We start from the raw sequence: 19,441 nt of genomic DNA on the forward strand, positions 1-19,441 counted from the left end.
CTATTAACCCTTGTGTGGTGTTCATATTTTTGTTACTCAGCCAGTGTTCATGGGTCTGGTGGACCCGCTAGAGTTTTGGCTTTCCAAATTAACACTATCAAACAATTTTATGTTAAATTACTCAACAGATGTTTAGTTCATCCCAATTACAAACCATATGAACAGCAAACATGGTTAATTTTTTCCCTTTACCTTTGTTAGATCACATTTATGAATTAATGTACTTCTTGTTTTTTTTTTGTTCTTTTTTTTAATAAAATGTTATAAAAAAATAAATCAGTTATAATCAAGTGGAGTGAGTGGAAAGACACAACACATTTACACGTGAAGCAATATGTTTCACAACTAAATGGGATCAGCTGCTCATCAATGGTGACATTAGGCCCAGGGTTGTAAAAGAGGGGGAGGTGGTGCACACACTTATCCCACACTGTCCTGATGGCAGCTAGCTTGTCTCTCTGCCGTCGAGCTGGTCTGTCGTCTCGGTTATCAAAACGGATAATCCTGGAAATTTTGTGGAAGTTTTCCAGAAACATTGATGCACGGAAAGGTTCTTGCCGGTTTCTGCATCCCACAGGGATTCTGTGGATTCCCTTTCGGACCTGAAAACTCCTGCAAGGATAAGAACCCCAAAGTAGGCCTTTGGGGTTCTTAGATGAATTTGGTCCATCTCCTTCCACCTCTCTCCAAAAACACACCTTCCTTCTAGATTACTGCAATCCAGAATAATTTTCTGGATGGAATCTGGGATGAAAAGCTCAAATGAAGACTTGATGTCCTGCACATGAGTAACTGTCAGCCGTGTTGGCCCTGGCTTATTACAGTAACAGCTCTGCAGGGTGGCTCATTTCTTGGGCAAGAAGACCATTCAATTTCACCAGTTATTGACATCCATATTTCTTCACTTGCTGTCTGGTGGGCTTGTTCTGGTCCTGGAGCTGGCTGCTGATGGGGTACTCGTCTTCGTTTTGTTACTAAATGGTGCTCAACCTCATCCTCTTCTTCAAAGTCACTGTCAGACTCTGAATTTTCAGAAATGTGAAATATTCTGAAACCTCTTTGTCAACATCATCATCCGAAGCCCCTCTCTCTTCCAAAATCAATTGGATGGCCCTCGCAGTAGATATTCTTTTGCCATCTTGATCAGTTGTGATAAAGAACCACACTGGCAAAGTCTTATTTATAGTATTATGCCCCTAATTTGCAGGTGGGACAGGGTATGAGAAAATAAAATTTGGATCCCTCAAGAAAGAGGGTAAAATGTGTGGGAATGTAAGAGCAGACGGTGTTGATAGTTGAATTTTCAATAATGTTGCAACTTTGTGCAGGAGCAGGAGGGGAAGAAAACACTATCAGCAGCACCAGAAAGGAGGAAGACAGAGTGTGGGAACACAGGACCTGCACTTTCAACACTTTTATTAGGCCTGGGTCCAGTGGACCCGAACACCTTGTATGTAATGTAAATGCGTGGGGGGAGGTGCAGTATGAGGTCATTGAAAATTTGTTCAGATTCATGCTCTTCACAGAAAATAAGCCAAAGCCAATGAATTTCAGGTTGAAAAAATAATTAATTGTTTAATTTTTCTTTTGAGAAAAACTGAAAACGGGTCTCACAGACCCGAACACCATACAAGGGTTAAAATAAGTGTCCCTTTGACTGCAGTAGTGTTATGTAAATGAGTGACATCTCTCACACACCAAGCTCTTTCCTACTTTACAGCTTTGTCTTTAATAGCAACCCTTCACTAATATGAATTGGTAGGAAGTCTTAACCAACCACTGTTTCCATAACGATAGCCCGCCTCCTGCAAGACCACCCACACTCTCCTGTTATTACTGACATAATAAATTTCAGTGTCCATTAAGTTCCAGCTCTTTGGCCAGGTGAACTCAAAGGTTTTTGTTTTTCTAAAGTTTAGTTACATTCTAATTTCTATGTGTTTTGTTGTACTGCTGTTGTGAACTCTGGAGGAGCATCGATTAGATTGTTCTTATTGTGTAGCAGCCAAGGTGACCAATAGGTCAGTCTTGCACAAACCTTCATTGTTTCTTTAAGGCATGTTGAAAAGGCAAATGATCTGCTGAGAGCAAAAATCTAATTAGGTGACATTAGAGTTGGCATTTAAAAACTTCTCATAAAGGCTTTCCCTGACTCTATTCATCAGTTTGAAGTTTGCCTCTGTATCACTGAAATCTTGAAGATTCTGGACTTCTGTTCACATTTGAGTGATGGTGCACATGATGCACTTTGCACAGCAGTGACTGAATGCAGATGAGGACAGTGCTCCGTTATCTTTAAGGTATTAATTAAAGTCTAAAAGTATTTTTTTTCTTACTCATATTGTATGTGCTTCAATCGGTTCCATCGATCATTTATTAAAAGCAAAGGCCACTTCTTTCACCGCACTGTGTATGGTTATATTTTGAGTCTAAAAGTAGGTAAGTGGAGAGGTAAGATTTCAAGAAATCAACGGACTGTATGAAATATGAGAAACAGTGGTGGTGAATAAACCCAGACTTTTCTTAGCATGTCCAACCAATCAGGAATGCCAAAAATAGCTTGATCGTTATCCAAAACCACACACACGCTCATGCAAGTTGAAGAACTGGAGGCCCCAGCCATGGAAAACTCATCAAATTAGAGTCTGAGAGGGCCAAAAAAAACACGTCTGCAAGAAAAATAAGAAACGGAAAGAAAAAAAAGTCAAAATGGCATCCCCTCAAAGCTCAAAGCAGGTAGTATGAGTGTGTGATTGCTGTCAGGCTTGGTTTGCCTCAACAGAGGTGTTGGTAACTTGGAAACTTGAAATACACACACCACACTTAGATGGCCAGTGATCAAGCAACGCCTGCACTTTGTTCCTTTTTTGCATCATTCTATTCTTTGTCTCTTCTCTTTTCCATTTCTGTAGTCCACCCTTTCCTTCCTCATTTTATGTATTTTTGTTTCTCTCTCCTCCTCTTCCCCTTACGTATATTTCTTCCATTCCTGTTCCAAAATTATATGGAAAATTCTGATTAGTAGCTATTAAAAAAGCTATATATAATTTTGAGTAGATGCGGTTTAAGTCAAATCTTTCTTTAGCTTCACGGATGTAGAAATAACCTTTCCAGTCACATCTCCAGTCATTCATTTCATTCGTCACTCATTCTTGTTGGTTGAAAACCCGCCTCATCAAGAACTAATAAAGCGTTTCAGCCCCGTCTTTTCCCACCTGTATTTGCCCTAATATGCTCTTATCTCGCAGCTAAAAGCTTTTCTACTTCACTGCGTTGCTCTCATTTCCCTCCTGTGGCTCTGACTCACTACACTTCTCAGTACTCAATGCTGCTGATGTTTGTAATCTATGAATTTTACAATATTTTTTTATTGCTGTGAGTGTCAGTTCCGTGTAAAACACACACTCTGGACACGATTTTTTGTTTTTTCCCAAGAGCATTCTCTGAGATTGTGTAGTTCCTCTGATGAATAGAAAAGCTTTGATATTAGATCTTTCACACAATGTAACACTTCCATTTAAAGACAGCTGAGTTTCAGGTGAGATAAGGAAGCAGATATCATGTATATCACATATTGCGATTAAAATTATGTGTGTTTAGGCCATACCAGTGACCTGAATTACACACCTCAGTATATCTAAGTCATGCTTCTGTCTGCCTGCCTCTCCTCCTGCTGTGTGTCTGTGTCTTTCCTTTCTCTATTAGTGTCTGTGCCTTCAGGCTTCCATCTTTTATTGTTCTGGACAAATAAAGAGATCACACAGAAAAGAGGCCTACAAAAATCACTCCCTCACACATGGACACACGCACGAGCGCGTACACACACAATCAGATGGTTCTTCGGATGAAAGGGGCATTGTGGTAGCATAGCTACAAATCCCGGCAGCCCTCAGCACTCAACAGCTAACACACACTTACACACAACCCCCCACCCCCCCCCCCCATCACACACACACACACAATTCTTATCGGACAAAACGTTCCTTGTCTTAAAGCCTGACCCGTCTAAACACACAACACTCACACATACACATGCACACAGCTTCATAGAGGTAGATTACCCTCATTTACAAATGTATGGCTTTGTGACTGACCCGTTAGCAAAACTAGAGGGAGCAGTACCCAATGAATTATTCAGCCCCTCCTTAAGGGTTAAAACAGGCGGAAAATATGCTTGTTAAGATGTCAAGGACCAGGAAGAATACACTTTTGAAGAAGGGTTAAAAAAAAGGGTAGAAATTTTCAAAAACTAAGGAATCTGTTTTAGAAAATGTTTTTTTTTTTTTTTTATCAAAGATAGTTTTTTGGTTTTAAGATATACAACAGATGGACAAGGTTTCAAAATGAAAGCAACAAACGATGAGTATTTTGTCCTTCAAAAGTTAGAACAATATGCTACATGAATTATTCAGTGCTTCCATAAGAGTGAAAACAGGCGGAAAAATATCACTTGTGAAGTTTTTGAATTCAATATAATAAAATATATAATTTACTAAAGGACAAAATGAATGACGAAAAGAACACGTAATGCCAACTCTCAAGGGTTATTAAAAAAACTAAACAACAACAACAACCAAAAATGGGGAAATTAAGACCAGAAAGCATTAAATTGTTTAAAATGTTTCAACTTTATTATAAAAAGAGAGTATTTCTATGAAGATCTGAGAGTTGTGATGAGTACTATTTTTTTAAATGTCAGAGAAGGAAAATACAGCCTGTGTGTCACCTCCAAGCAGACACATGAATGAAATGATGAAATGACACATCTCTTCCATAAAGACGAACGATCAAAAATCCTTCCGATGATTACATGACTCGGTGGCCTTGGAGACTAAGGTAAATCAATCAGAAAAATAAAAAAATAAATTCTCTACCAAAACCCCTTCCCTCCCCATCTCTCTCCCACTCCTCCCCTCCATCTGTCCTTCTCCTCCCTATTTTTGTCCCTTCTTTCCATCCATCTCTCTTCCCATCTAGCATCTCTTTTGTCTCCTAGCCAGCCTTCTCCTTTCTTAATGCTTTGATCTCTCTTTCTGTATCCATCCAGGCGTATATGAGTGAGTATGGCAGGCTTGCTCGGTGTGCCTCTATGTGCATGGCTGCTTTAGACTAAAACCCCCCCCACCTAATATACTTCTGTCTCTCTCTCTCTCACTCACACACACACACACACACACACACACACACACACACACACATTCAAAAGGCCGTAGAACTTTTTGAAAGTCACACCAGATGTTCCGAGCTCCATATTCATGCAACAACATCCTCTTCTTATTGTTTTGCTTCCATGTTTCCTTTATCTCATCTTCTCGTTTCCCCTTCCCCCTTTCTCACTCATCTGGCCTTTTATTCATTTGTTTTCTTTTATAGAACCCCCTCCAACCCCTCTCCTAATCTTGCAGTTTTCCTTTCCCATCCTTGTATTCATCGTTATTGCTTTTAAAAGCCTCCTCTTCACTCCATTTTCTTCATTTTTGTTCCATTTGTGTTTTTGTTATCATTGTATCTCTGGCATGCTCCATTCTTACCCCTCTCTTGCTCCCTCATCTTCAATTTGTTTGGTTGTTTGTAAACCATCTTCTCATCCTTCCCTTTATTCTGCCTCTCTTCCCCTTCCCTATCCATCTCCTCTTCAGTTCCTCTCCTCTTCCGCCCCATCCCTTTTCTATCAATGCAGCCCTATAGTCTAACTCTACAGTCCATTCACTTTTCGCTCAATCAGCTGAAAATGTAAAAAGGAACAGCAGCTTTTTAGTAGTGAAAGCATACCCATTCACAATTATTTCATTATATTCTGGATCTGACAGATGTGCAAAAAGAAAAAAAAAGGTTTTTATTAATATCGTCATCCTTCCTTTTCCACTCCTCTTCATGTCTCGTCCTTCATGCTAGTCTATCATTATTTTCTTGATTCTTTCGTCTCTCTTGACTTAATTGACTGAACAGGCTTTAGACTGCGTAGATGCATCCTTCATATCATTCCCAAACCTTGCTTGAATATCATGGCATGTTTTTTTTTATTAACCATCTGCATCTCCATTTCCTCGCTTTTCTCATTTCCTCTCATTTTTTGCATCATTTCTCGCCCCCACCCCACCACCCCTTCCCCCGTATTCCCATTACATCCACCACCTCCTCTCTCTCTGCCTGTCATTCTTTCTCTGAGGTCTATTGATTCTCTGCTGGGGCCTTTTCCCCCGTCTTTCAGCTGTCAGAAGGAGATGGGATCTTCTGATGTCCCCAGCCATGATAAACAAATTGTGTGTCTCCTGCAAACCTCTTTGGAATACAGAGCACACACCCACAAATAGGTGAAATCAAAACAGATGGGACACAGAGAGTGATGATCAGAAAAGATGGAAAACGGGAGGCGGTACTGATTTGCACACCTATTCTTTTTTCTTTCTTTTCTTTCTTTTCTTTTTTTTTTTTGCATCTCTTGGGGTTTTGAGTGGAGACTAGGCTTTATTGTGGCGCATGTCTTTATTTATCTCCCTGGATATTCTCTGCATTAGCCCCTTTCATTTCCACAACAATCGTTTTTGCAGTTTTCTTTCATGGATCCATCTTTTTGTTTCATATATACATTTATCTGTACTGCAGCAATCATTCCCAGTGTTTTATCCCAATTATTTCATGAGTAACAATATCTTACACGGTCCCTGAATTTCTTTAATTTTCTGCATTGTAAATCAGTTCAAAAAATGAACACTAGTGTTCCAGAGTTGTGTCCTTCCCAATACTATATCCATCCCTTTTCAGTCCACAAATGCTTCCAATCTCTATTATCCCTCTCACTTTTCTTTCTCCACTTTTTTATACCTCCATCCTACCACATTTGCTGCTTAGTTTATCCACACACCCAGCATCTCTCACCGTCAGCCTCTATGCATGTGTCTGTCCCACCTTCTCCCACACCCTCCTTCTCCCCATTCATCCAAGTATTGATTTAGCTGTCCATGATACGCCATAGTGATTGACAGCTACTAATTGGCTTAATCCCACCCCCAGGGGTTTGTGGCTCTTTAGCTGATCTGGATACAGCTGTCCTATTGTCCAACATCTGACACCGTGACCCCGATGAACCAGTGAGGGGGGATAAGAAGGAATATTTTCATTGGAATAACATATTCTTGGATCATTCTCAAATCAAATGAAAGAGTATTGTTGTAGTGCCTTGGAACTATCTGACTCAGTGATTTAAAAAGATTCAGTGTGTAGTAATTGGGAGACATTACCTGTATTCCACAGTGTGCACAGAGAGGAAGACAGAATAAACAGACCTCTGTGCACTAACAGCAGGCTTTTGCCAAGTGGTTTGACAGATGAATTCCTGGCTCAAAGGTGAACACTTCTTTCACTGCAATACATGTGCATCAGCAAGCATGTGCCCAGTCGAGAGTGTCCTTGAGCGAGACGCTGAGTCTCTTAGGTTGAAATGGAAAAGCGAGGGAGATGGAGGGAGGGAGATGGTCACCCCAACAGACGAAAAAAGCAGCCCTAAGCAGCCCCAGATTAGCTTTGCACTATTGAGGAGGCAAGGGGCAGAACATAAGGTCTTAGTGGATATCACTAAGCCTTTAAAGACCACCCTTCAGCCTTGGATGTACTCCCCCCATCGTATTTATCCAGTGACTGACGCACACTGTTTACATTCAAATTAGCCCATGGAGACCTTACAGGCTGAAAACTTTGCCTCAGAGGCAGGTCATGATCTGTTCACCTAGAAGTCATTAGTGAGTTTAGATCTTTGAAGCCGTTTTTATTCATAATGATAATGTGTGAAGATGGATTTATTTTCAAAGATGCATGTGCATCATTAAACTCGTAAAGGCCTCGAGATAGCCACAATCTTCATTAATATTTAATAGCCAGTTATTCTCTCATGTCAGTTGCTCAGTGTCGGTTGCGCTTAACATGGAATAAAATTAGAAATTAGAAACATTTCTAATTTCTAGAACAAGTTCTAGAACAATAAGCCTGAGTATATTTCGCAGTATAGTTTGCTTCCTGATCGATTTGGCCTTAAGGCTTCATTTGAACATGACATCAATCAGTCATACCATATTAGTAGAGTCTAGTTGCTTGGCTTGAACATATATACCATCTATACCCGTATTTTTCAAATAATGACTTAATTTGGAATCGACTCTATAAAGATGAACGAGTAGACAGAAACTGAGGGTGGAGGTAAGCAGTAGAAATTGATCAGCAGTGTTGCGGACCATTACATCTACCATGCATGTGTAATGACCCTTATTACCACTCTGATTCATATATCCCACCCATTACCCACAAACCACTTGACTCGGTGACAGACTGGAAGACACAAGGGTCATTGTGCCAAAACATCCTCCCATGCTAAAAGATCCCCTCTTTTCTCTGCCTCTATTCTCAGTATAGTAACCCCCACCCCTTTTTTGTTTTTCATTCCTACATGGTTGGTGAAGCCAAGTCCCCTCCCTTATTTCTTCAGGTTAACACAGAGAGACCTTTGTTGTTCCATACCTCAATAAGCCTACACTGTTGGTTCTCAAAGTTCCCTCAAGGCAAAGACACCCATACGTATCCCAACAATCTGGACGACTCCTCAAGAGCAGTCCCTTTTGCTAAACTTCTCCCAAACTGATGTTTGTTGTAGTAGCTGATCTTTTTGAAATTTATACTGACAGTCAAACATTCCCAGAGAGGCAAAGAGATAAAGTAAGACATGCATTTGCATAGAACATAACAAAATCACTGTATAAATTCTGTGGAAACAACTTAAACAATTCATTCTTATTCATTCTACATTATATTTGAAATTCCATTGTATCCTTGAGGACTGTAAAACCCCTTTATGAAACTCAAAAAGTGTCCTTAAGTACCTGAACCTGCTAAAGTAAATTGTTTTGAATGAAGGTGTTAAAGTTACTCCACCTGAAATATGAATAAAAGCGAGCGAAAATGGAAATCCTAATAAATAAGAAGGTTATTTTTCACTTCAAAATTTCACAGCAAGATATTTCCTTTGATATACTTCTTTTCATCTTGAGAATGAAACCAGATGACATTCAGCTCTTTTTGCGCTAAACAGAGCTTAAAGATTGGTGCATCGTCTGGTTGAGTAAAATATAAACATGCTCAGTGAATAAAACATCGGTAGTATTTCCTTATATACAAAGGTCAAAACATCTGTTTATACATTGAGTGATCTGTACCGCTGTATGCCTGCCCTCCAGCACAAGCACAGACACACACACACTCGCAAATATACTGTTATTACAGTATATTTGCAGGGACTTTTATGCAGACTACATCCACTTTGACTCCTAATACACACAGTATCCTTCACCACTCAACCTAATGCTACATTACTTCAACAATCTCAGAAGACTTTGTTCAAAGCTTCAACCTTGTCTGGAATTTTTTAAGTCTTTCTGTGCCTTTGGAGTCATCTGGTTCCTGTAAAGATAAGAGTAAAGTGAGATGCTTGCTTAGACTTACACCCACACTGAGCCTTGCATATGACGTTTGAGCACTGAGTGACCTTGCACCTTCAGATGACATGGGCTCATGCAGACAGACTGCCTGAAATGACTTTTATTTGTTGCTGATGGTGATACTCAGGTGCAAGGGCATGGGCACACGAACGTGCAGAGGGTGTGTGACATTGTGTGGTCAGCTTTAGCAATAATATCTGAAAAAAAACTCACATGCATGGACACATTGGACTAACGCTCACACATACATGGTGACCTTGTTTCTTCAACGTGGCCACTAGAATCTAAACAATGTTGATGACATTTGCTTTCACGATATCACAATAAAAATAAACATGGCTGTGACAAATGTGATGTCATTCCACATAAACACTGAAAACGCAATAGTTGATAATGGCCCCGAGGAACTGCTACTTCACTGGATTTAAAAATAACCTCAACTGGGTGTAGTGGTAATGACGACCACTGCCATTTTGCAAGATCATTTAAAAATACAAGGAATATTAAACATCTAATAGCAAATGTTAAATATTTAGAGGTGTAAATATTGGGTTAAATGTAAAAATCTCCAACCTGTACAAACAATCTGTGATAGTGCGTTATTCTACAGTGACACATTAATCCTACTTTATTGTCAGCACTGCTTTGGCTTATGTTAAAGTTAAGAGAAATTAAACATTCGCTTAAATTCTCTTCATGTTTAAAGAACCCATAGAACCTTGTTTTCATTTTCCTCCTATGCAGTACTTTTCACAAAGGGATTAGTGGAAGTGTGAAGAAAAAGTGTCAGTGACTGAATAGAAGAGGATCTGCCTCATATCAGTCCTTGTACCTTTCCCTATATATAGCTATGGCCTTCTGTAGCGCAATAACAATTAGTCAGCCCTAGAAGTGGCAATACATTTTGCTCAACTCTTCTCTTTTCACTGAAAAGGTCAATGCAGTCACAGCACAACTAAACAGAAAGTATAAGAGAGAGCTAACGAAAGTCAGAGGATGAGGAATGTAAACTATTTAGATGAGGGGAGACAGGTAAAAGAAGAGAGGAATAAAAATGAAAACTTACAAGGAGAGATGACAGGAAAAAAAAATGATGTTGCTCTATAAAACTGACCCATGGTCAGGGATTAAGGCATGGAGCGGGGAGGGAATATACTGAAGTCAAACCAGTCGAATGGAAAAAAGTGAAATTAATAGTGTCCAATGAAGAAGCTGCAGTCATATTCAATCATATTACACTATTATACGTGTCACGGTCAATGAAGCATGGCTAGGGAAACGGAGAGGAAAAAAGAGAGAAAGTATAGCAAAGGGGTGGAGGACCTTAAGAAAGAAGGGGAGGGACAGAAAAAAATGAGTAAAAATGCAAAGAAGGAATGCAGGGTTTTAGCCAAAAGTAATGACACAGAGAAAGAACAGCAAATAAAACAAAATAATGAAACAGAAGCAAAACAGAAAGTGACAGAGGGAGGAAAATGAAGAGAGGTTATTATGCTAAAGAGGTCAAGCTTGCAGTAATGCTGTCTTGTAGAAAAGAAAACTGGGTTTTTCTCTATAGGCTTAGTACAACAGTATGTGTCAGCGTCACATGTACACTGTTATCTCGTTTTTTCCCCCATGTCTTTTTATGTACGTGTCAGTGAGCCATCGTCTGGCGTGACACCATCAAACCAAAGCTGGTAAAATGTAGATTTTACCTAGTTAATCTAATCTCATGGATTCTTCTGTGGCACCGGTGTGAGTGGATGTGCACAGAAAACAGACACACCTTCGCCTCTCAGATCGCAGTATCTCTGCAAGGATTCCGAAGAAATTCAGGGTTCTGCGAGATTGGCTCATTTAGTGAACTCACAAATTATGCAGCTAGGAAAAAAGTATCATTCATGCATTCTAATATGGTGCATAATTTAGCAATCATGTTAAATTACACAGAAAGCTGCTATATGTTATAAGGGAAAAAACTCTATGTAATACATTTCTCCAGGCCGGGTTTATTTTTGGAAATTTTTCAGAGAGTAACACTTGTGTTCATTTGAAGCACAGTGGGAATAAATACAGGTGGGGGTGAGGGGGCTGAGGTATACTGAAGGGGACAGGAGGAGAATGAAATGTGGAGGACAGGAGAAGGGAGATAAGTAAAGAGGGAAAGGAAGGGGAGGAAGAAGAGGACTGAGGAAAGAAGGAAGGAGAGAACAAGAGAGGATGAGACAGAACTGGATGAGAAGCTGTAGATAAGTCCCAGTGTGATCAAAGCATTACTTTGACATCAAATGCAGGCCTTGCCAGCATACTGACTGGTTAATGCTAGAAACACTTTGAAATATTAGAATATGTGTGGCTAAGAAGCTTCTCCTCATATTTGTCCACTTCATAGGGATTTACATATTGAGATTAATGCGTTATAAAGTGATAAACATTTTAACTACCTATGGTCACATCTAATTGTCTTGCAGCTGTCCAACCATTAACAGTTACATGCATTCTGATTGTCTCCATCTAATGACTTTAATGTGCCTTAAAGACAGGTAAATCGTGGTTTAAAATCCCATTACTGAACACCCACATCATTCACATCACAATACAAGAAAAACAATTCCGTCATAAATAGCCCCATATGCCAGCAGACAGGACAAAGAGCCAATTTGTTGCATGAAAAACTGGTTTCCATTACCGTGTTTGTTTAAACTGTTTTAAAATAATTCAACCTTAAAAAGCAATTTTACTGATAAATAAGCCAAATATGAAGGCATACAATGTGACATAAATAAAAAGATAAGAAATAAGTGAACGTATGCAACAGGATTATTACGCTACTTATGTTCACAGAGCCTGTTTCGGCAAATAGGTGCCAGAGCCCTTCCTCTCTCGATGACATAAGACTGCAAACTTAACTACTTTTTTGTGTATTCCGCCTTCGAGCTACATCTTCGGAAAGCTCATTATGCCGCATATGAATTGTGTCATCCAGTTTCAGTTCTCATGTTCATATTTTCTTAAACAGTAGAAAAACAACAGAAATACATGCAGGGAGGGACAAATGATGAATGTTCTTGGCCAGATGGAGGTCACAGTAACATGGTTTTTAGACTGTGGAGCTACTGAAATGCCACATTTTAGTTAAACTATTTATCAGTCTGATCTGCATGTCTCTTCAACACTCCCTCTAATGCAGAGTCCTCTATCTAACCCTGCTTATAATCAGATAAGCTATATGCAGCATTTGCTTTTCTGGCCGGCCACTGACACTTTGTGTGTTTGTGTGTACGTTCAGCTTCTGGTTTCGACACCACTTGCTGTGTCTTTGTCAGCACGTGTCCTGCAAAATAAATCATTTTCCACAATTTAAACCTGATTTGAACTGATTTGAACTGATTTGTCAGCCACTAATGTGCACATATCCTCACATATATAAAGTATGATGCAAACAGGATGCAAACAGAAAAGCATGGACACACACTGTACCTTGAAACCATAGCTAACTGTCCATAAAGTTCACCTTTATAAATGTGTTCCATCAGCAAAATTAACTTGCTACAATTAACATAACCGTGTTAATTATGGTAATCAACAGCACACCCACTGCAGGTACATGCTCAAACCTGTGCGCGCCTGTGCGTGTTTGACAAGTTTAGTGGAGATAAATGATAGAGGGAGTGAGAAAATGATGGTACGGACAAAAAAAGAAAGATGGGGAATGAGACTGATAGCTTGAGTTTGACAGGTGATTTAAAATAAAATAAAGTTCAAAAGTCAATTAACTGTTTAAGTTATTTGTTAAACAAAAATACCTAAAAGTAATTAGAAGACACTGCTTTAGGCTATGGAAGTTTTTTCCATGACTTGTTGCATGTAGTATCACAACATAGTAATTGATGACAAGTGTAGTAACTTATAAAACATAATCAGTTTGAGGGAAAAAGGTGGACAAGCCCACTATGAATAACTTTATGACAATACTTAATGGTTATCTTGCTGAGGATATTCTTAGACATAGATTTAATGCGTTTTCTTATATTAACATAAACATAAAGCCTAAAGTCTTCAATATCAAACATGCTTTTCAACAACTATCACAATGTGGTAGCAACCCAAAAGGTCCTCTGCTTTCCAAAATGTCCTCATACCAATGCTCTAAAACTCAAGCTGGTGCTCACTATGATAGCTGGACAAGTACAGACACACACACACACAGAGTTAATTATTATCCTGAATAATGAGAAGCAAATGACTCATTAAATCTCTCCTTGACCCGCACGCAGAAACTAGCCACTGTTCCTCACATTCTTTCTTTCTCACTGACTCTACAGTACCTCATACAAAACTTGTCAAACCAGACGCCTTTTCAGCTGTGAATTATTAATTGGCATTAAAGAAAGAGCCCAAATTTCTCTTTGACCCCAATCCCGAGTACTTTTGTACCAGAGCGACCGCAAAAAGTAAAGAAAATCTCCTGAAATTCATAATTGAGATGAACTTTGTTCTCGACCTTCATCCCTTATTTCCTTTCCCTCTCGCTCCCTCACTCTTTTTCAGTGTCTCTGCCTGTGACATGCTGTCTGCCAAAGCAGAAATATAGTTACATTTGACTGTTTAAAATAAAATAACAAACATGGTTTTCTTTTTCCTTAATATGATTGGTGTCCACGAGACAGCAGAGCACCTGACTGGACCCAAGGACTGTCACAGAAAACAAATTACACTTATTTTTCAGGCCCACTCTGTCACACTCGTGCATACACCTACATCTATACAATATATCTAAAGCATATATATATATATATATATATATATATATATATATACACACACAAAACCATTGTTAAAAGAATCACATTTGCAATCAATTAGATTTCACAAATGAATATTCTGGATGAAAAGTTCAGGTGCCTATACACGTGCCCATACAAGGTGTTCTGATCAATATAAATCGCTGTCTCGAATAATCAATTTCCAATACAATCAATATCAGTGTCAACCCTGTATTCCGATCATCAATGGTAAAATCGATGAAATCACTCATTAATCCTGAATTAACATTGATCCAGACTCCACTGTTTTTGCAATTAAACTGCAGCCTCATCGCCTAGCAGTAAATCCACGCAGCCTTTTCTGCCAGTGCTCAGCTCTTTTATGCAGGAGTGAGAAGGTCGACCATGCCGAGGATCACTATTCAGCTAACAAAGCTTTAATACTGGAAACCAACACAGCTGCAGCTGCAGCATGTCGTTTTAGGTGCGCATGATGCGAGGGCAATTAAAAGTGAACACCTAATTGATGCTGTAGTCTCTCTGTGCTGCCACATGTTTTTGTTTATTTGCTCTAACTGGTGTCCTTGTTGCTTTGTGGTATTACTTGTGGTGCAGTTTCCCATCTCTGAGTACTTGCATGCATCCCATCCAGCTTTAGTCTGCACTGCCTAAATTACTTCAATGTGACTTTGCTTATCAAATAATGAGAGCATGGGACACATTCATGAATCACGCTGCTTGTTAGTTTGTTTCGGTCAACAAAATTGAAAACATTTTCCAATTTAGTGATTTTTCACTTGATATTCAAGTTATTGGTTTTCTTTTCCTTTTTAGGGATACAGAGAACGGAATCAAAACACAGTATGCGCTACGTTGAAGGAAGGGAAACGGGCCAAAAAGTAGAGAGTAGTCAGACTAAAGTGCATGAACTGGAACGGGTGCACTGTAATTTAAAGTCGCTGGCATGTAGACCAATTGAGGAATAATTGAAACCACATGAGCTCAAGAAAGAAAAAAAAACATACAAACGCCATGCTTAAGGCCAAAGAAACTAAACCCAGTATGTCATGCTGCATGGGAACTATGTCAACACTACTAAGCCACCTGTGTTGTCTCACTCTTCCCCACGTGCACCAATACCCAGGAAATCATCAAATACAGACAAATTAACTTGCTTTTTTTTTTTCCTCCTCCACCCCCCCACCCCCCACCCCCACCCCACACACCGCTAGAGAACAAGTATGGGGATTAGAGGTCAAAGGCACTAATTACTGACTCTGCCATTTAGTCCGGTTGAGATGAAAGATTAGAGTTATAATCCCATTCCGCTGCCATAGGAAATTATATATCAGCCTAACATCAATCTGGCCTCACATTCTGCTGTTTTAAATAGATGAAGATCGATCTAAGGGAAAGAGAGAAAAAAAGCTGACGTTTAACCAGTTGTGTGTGCTGACTCTGCTTTCTATTGAGCCCATGGAGCAAGGGGCTGGAAGAAAACAAAATTTAAAAAAAAAAGTCCAGAAGCAGAAGGCAGAACTCAATTCTCCACCAATGTTCCCCCACCCCGTTCTCACTGGGAGGTAACGTGAATGTGAAGGTAAGAGAAACCAGTCACAGTGGACAGGCTTATCCAGACAGACAAGATTTGTGCGTGTGTGCGCGTGTGGGTCTGTCTGTTAGGGGCGTTCATATTGAATCCTGTATCCCTGGGGAGCCTAACTACCTCTCCATCTCTCTGACTGGCCCCCTGAGAGAGACAGACAGAGCAGGAGAAAGGAGAGAGATTGGAAAAAGAATTAGAAATAAAGAGCAGAAAGAAGGAAAAGGAGCAGTGGAGCCAATACTGCAGCAAAGCCCAATAGCTCCCTCTGTCGTCATCTAGAAATGGTCCAGTAGCTCTTCCATTCATTTTCCCCTTTACTGTCTTCTTTTTGAGTCCTGTTTCTTTATCTGCAGGATCACAACTTTATTCTATCTTTTAAGCCTCCCTTTCATTATTTAAAAAAACTACTTTACGATCACATAACTTACGAGGATGAGCAGTTGGTGCCTAATTAAAAATAAATATAATGATTACAGTGTAATAAATTAATCCCTCTATTTTGTTTCCTCCCTAGGGTGCTACATCAGCACTGCTTGCAGGCAGATGCCTTTAAACTCAATCCAGAAAGCAAGGTTGTTTTCTTTTCATTCTCTTTTTAAGATTCTGTCTTACTCGTTTCATGAATGTGGAAAGATCAACATAATTAGTCCCATCAAATCTTTAAAAAATCACTCAAAGCTGATCAAAATTAATACTTATAAGTAAAAAGCAAATTTTATATTGTCTGATTTTTCTGCATTTGCCATTAATTTAAAGAACATTTTCAAATGCTGCTTCTTTTTCCTTCTTTTGTGAAACTCTGAAGAACGTCAAATAACATCAACAGGAATTATTGCTACACACTTGGACTGAGTCTATAGATACATAATAGGTAAACATAGTGTCTAATGTGCATAGTGTCTAAGATAAGTCATGAGAAAGTTCCCACAGATTGAATTCTGAGTTAGAGAGTTTGAACTTAACCTAAATATCTTCTGGCCTTCTCATGTCCTATCACACATTCCAGAAGAAATGCTAAAGCTCGTTAAGCTTAATTCTATCTTTACTAACTATAACTAGCACAGCTATGATGCACAGTATTTCCAGTGCCAGGTTCTGAAACCACTTCAGTAAAAACCAACAAATCTGACGACATTTCTGTGTCAGTTTCTGTGCAATTTCTTGGCTGAACATCAGGGAAAAAATCTGATACCTCTCCCACCCCGCTTTCATCTGTCATCCAAGCCAGGTTTCTGTATGCTGCTCACCCTAAATAGCACAAAGATGTACTGGTACAAGGGAATTATGTGTGTCTGCCCTGCTTTTAAGGTATACAATCACTTCTGCAGACATAAAACCACATTTTTGCGGGAACTGTTCATTCCTGCAATGGCTAAGTGAAGGCAGGCAGTTTCTACTCGCATGTCTCATTTCAGCTCATACGGCAGTGACTCTCAAAAAGGAATGAGACTGACTACTCTACTGATAGACGTCACGCTGCCCTCCTCTCTTGTCCACCACCTCCTCCTTTGCTTCACATCCTGATAGGAGTCATGCTCTTTTCTGCTCAGCTGCTGCTCCTCCGACCGTCTGCCCCGTTGTTTCTCTCTGCCCTGCACCTCATCTCCTCTGCAGACCACATCCCCTCATTTCCTTTCCTGCACCTCTTTTTTTGCCTCTTGATCTTTTCCTCTTTTACTCTGCCCACACTGTATTATTGTTTGAGTGAAATATTGGGAGAATGAAGAATTAATTGGTGAATTAAGAAAACATCCAAAAGCACAAGTTGAGTGATACTGTTGTGCTACTTACAAAAACCCTTTGTGGAGCCAGAGAGCGACAGCTGTGATGTTGAGCTCTGTCATTAAGTGAACATAAGAAGCAGCAATTCAAAACTACTAAATTAGGGACCTTCTTTGTGTGTAATATGTCTTTTAAGTGGCCAGTGAGCCACAGTGTCTCAGAACTAAATATAAAAAAGGGGAATTCTGCTGTTCTTCGCTGCAGTGACTGGTCTGTAGGCTAATTGGCAAACATTAAATAAACAGGGAAACGCTCTCTGAAAAGTAACCACATAATAAGGAAGTGTGGGGGGAACCACAACAGCACAGTTACAACACTTGTAAGAAGGGAATTAAAAAATGAAAAAAAAATGCCTGTCGAAAATATAACACAATAAGTTCCAAACCCTTTCCCCCCTTATTTACTAAACTGCAGTTAGAGCATCTAATGGATCCATTTCTCTGCATCTTTCCTGCTCCATTGTAGACTGCAGACTTTTTTCAAGGCAACACAAGAAAACATCTCTCCAGCCAAGCCTGGCTGCTAGGAACCCCCTGTCGAATAAATACAACAGCAGCAAATGATTTTCTCAATGGCTCCCATAAGACTGAAGCGCACAGACAGAGTCGGAGAGATTGCTGTGTAGAGAAATGAAGAGAGAGGAAGAGGAGGGCGAGAGAATGGTGAGTTGGAGGGGGTTGAAATGCAAAGGGGAGAGCAAAGGTACGGGAGAGAGGGGAGACATTTTATACAGCAACAGTGTGGGAGACAGAAGGGGGAGAGGGAGAGAGAGATTATTGCCTGCTTGAGAGCAGCAATCTTGAGTTGTGCCATGAATACCAAAGATACAGCCCTGGAGTTAACGCCCCCCCCCCCCCCCCCCCCAAACACACACACCTCTCTAGCTCTCTTTGCTCCCCCATTGAAAACGCAGCGGAATTGCAGATGCCCAAAACTACACACCGATATCTCTTTTACTCTCTGCTGAAAGCGGCTGAGCAGCAGACCAGTTCCAAATCCATCTGTAATTATTCATATCAGACCAGCATGCGCACAGACCCAACCAGTACGGACAAATCTACTCTACTGAGCAAATTTCACTGGATGTCTATGCAACAATTTACAAAATGATCTAATGTGGCCCTACAGGGATGCTAAGCCAAACGCACGGACCTAATTGAGTGCAGAACGAGCCTGAATGAGCCTATGGGCAAGTGATCTGTATGCATTTTTTATGCAGTTTCACCAGCGCTGGCGCACACCAAAAGGGCAAGAACGCCGCTCCGCTTCAAGTATTCAAACGGACTGAATACTAAGCTGCGTGGAGTCTTCAGGGATTCACATTTCAAAATCACAAAATCAATTAGCTTCCAAATCAGTAATGACCCCGCAAAAACCAGAAAACGAGAAAGAATGAAAGAAGGGGAAATGGCGAAAAAGGGGAAAATATTGGGGATTGAGAATTTTAAATATGCCGTTTTGATTTTACAGGAGGAGGATAAGTTGGGGGAAAACGCTTTCTGGAAGAAACAGGAAGAAATATGTTAAATAAATGCAGATTAACTGTAACACTAACAAATATTTCTTTCCTGGAGTGGGCTAAAGGGACGCAGTGAATTTATCTGTTTACCGAATTATGTGACCGCAACCCCCCCTCACACATCCAGACTCTGTTGATGGTGATCCAAGGAAAAGTTCTGCGTCGCAGTTACGCGGAGCCGCCGGGAGACACGGAGACAGCGAAAGGGAGCTTACTCCTAGATTAGCTACTATAGGCTACGTGGGCAGACTCACAAATACGCAAACGCAGTTGGATGCACTCGCAGACCAAATAAGTAAAA

General features: G+C 40.0%; 1 protein-coding gene across 1 annotated transcript in view; it reads right to left on the minus strand.

Moving 5' to 3' along the window:
- The window catches only part of cdh11 (cadherin 11, type 2, OB-cadherin (osteoblast)), an 88,659-nt gene that overhangs the window by 68,235 nt on the left and 983 nt on the right, over nucleotides 1-19,441 (minus strand). The window lies entirely within an intron of this gene.

The sequence above is a fragment of the Astatotilapia calliptera genome, chromosome 13 (assembly GCF_900246225.1).
Source record: "Astatotilapia calliptera chromosome 13, fAstCal1.2, whole genome shotgun sequence".
Classification (NCBI taxonomy): Eukaryota; Metazoa; Chordata; class Actinopteri; order Cichliformes; family Cichlidae; genus Astatotilapia; species Astatotilapia calliptera.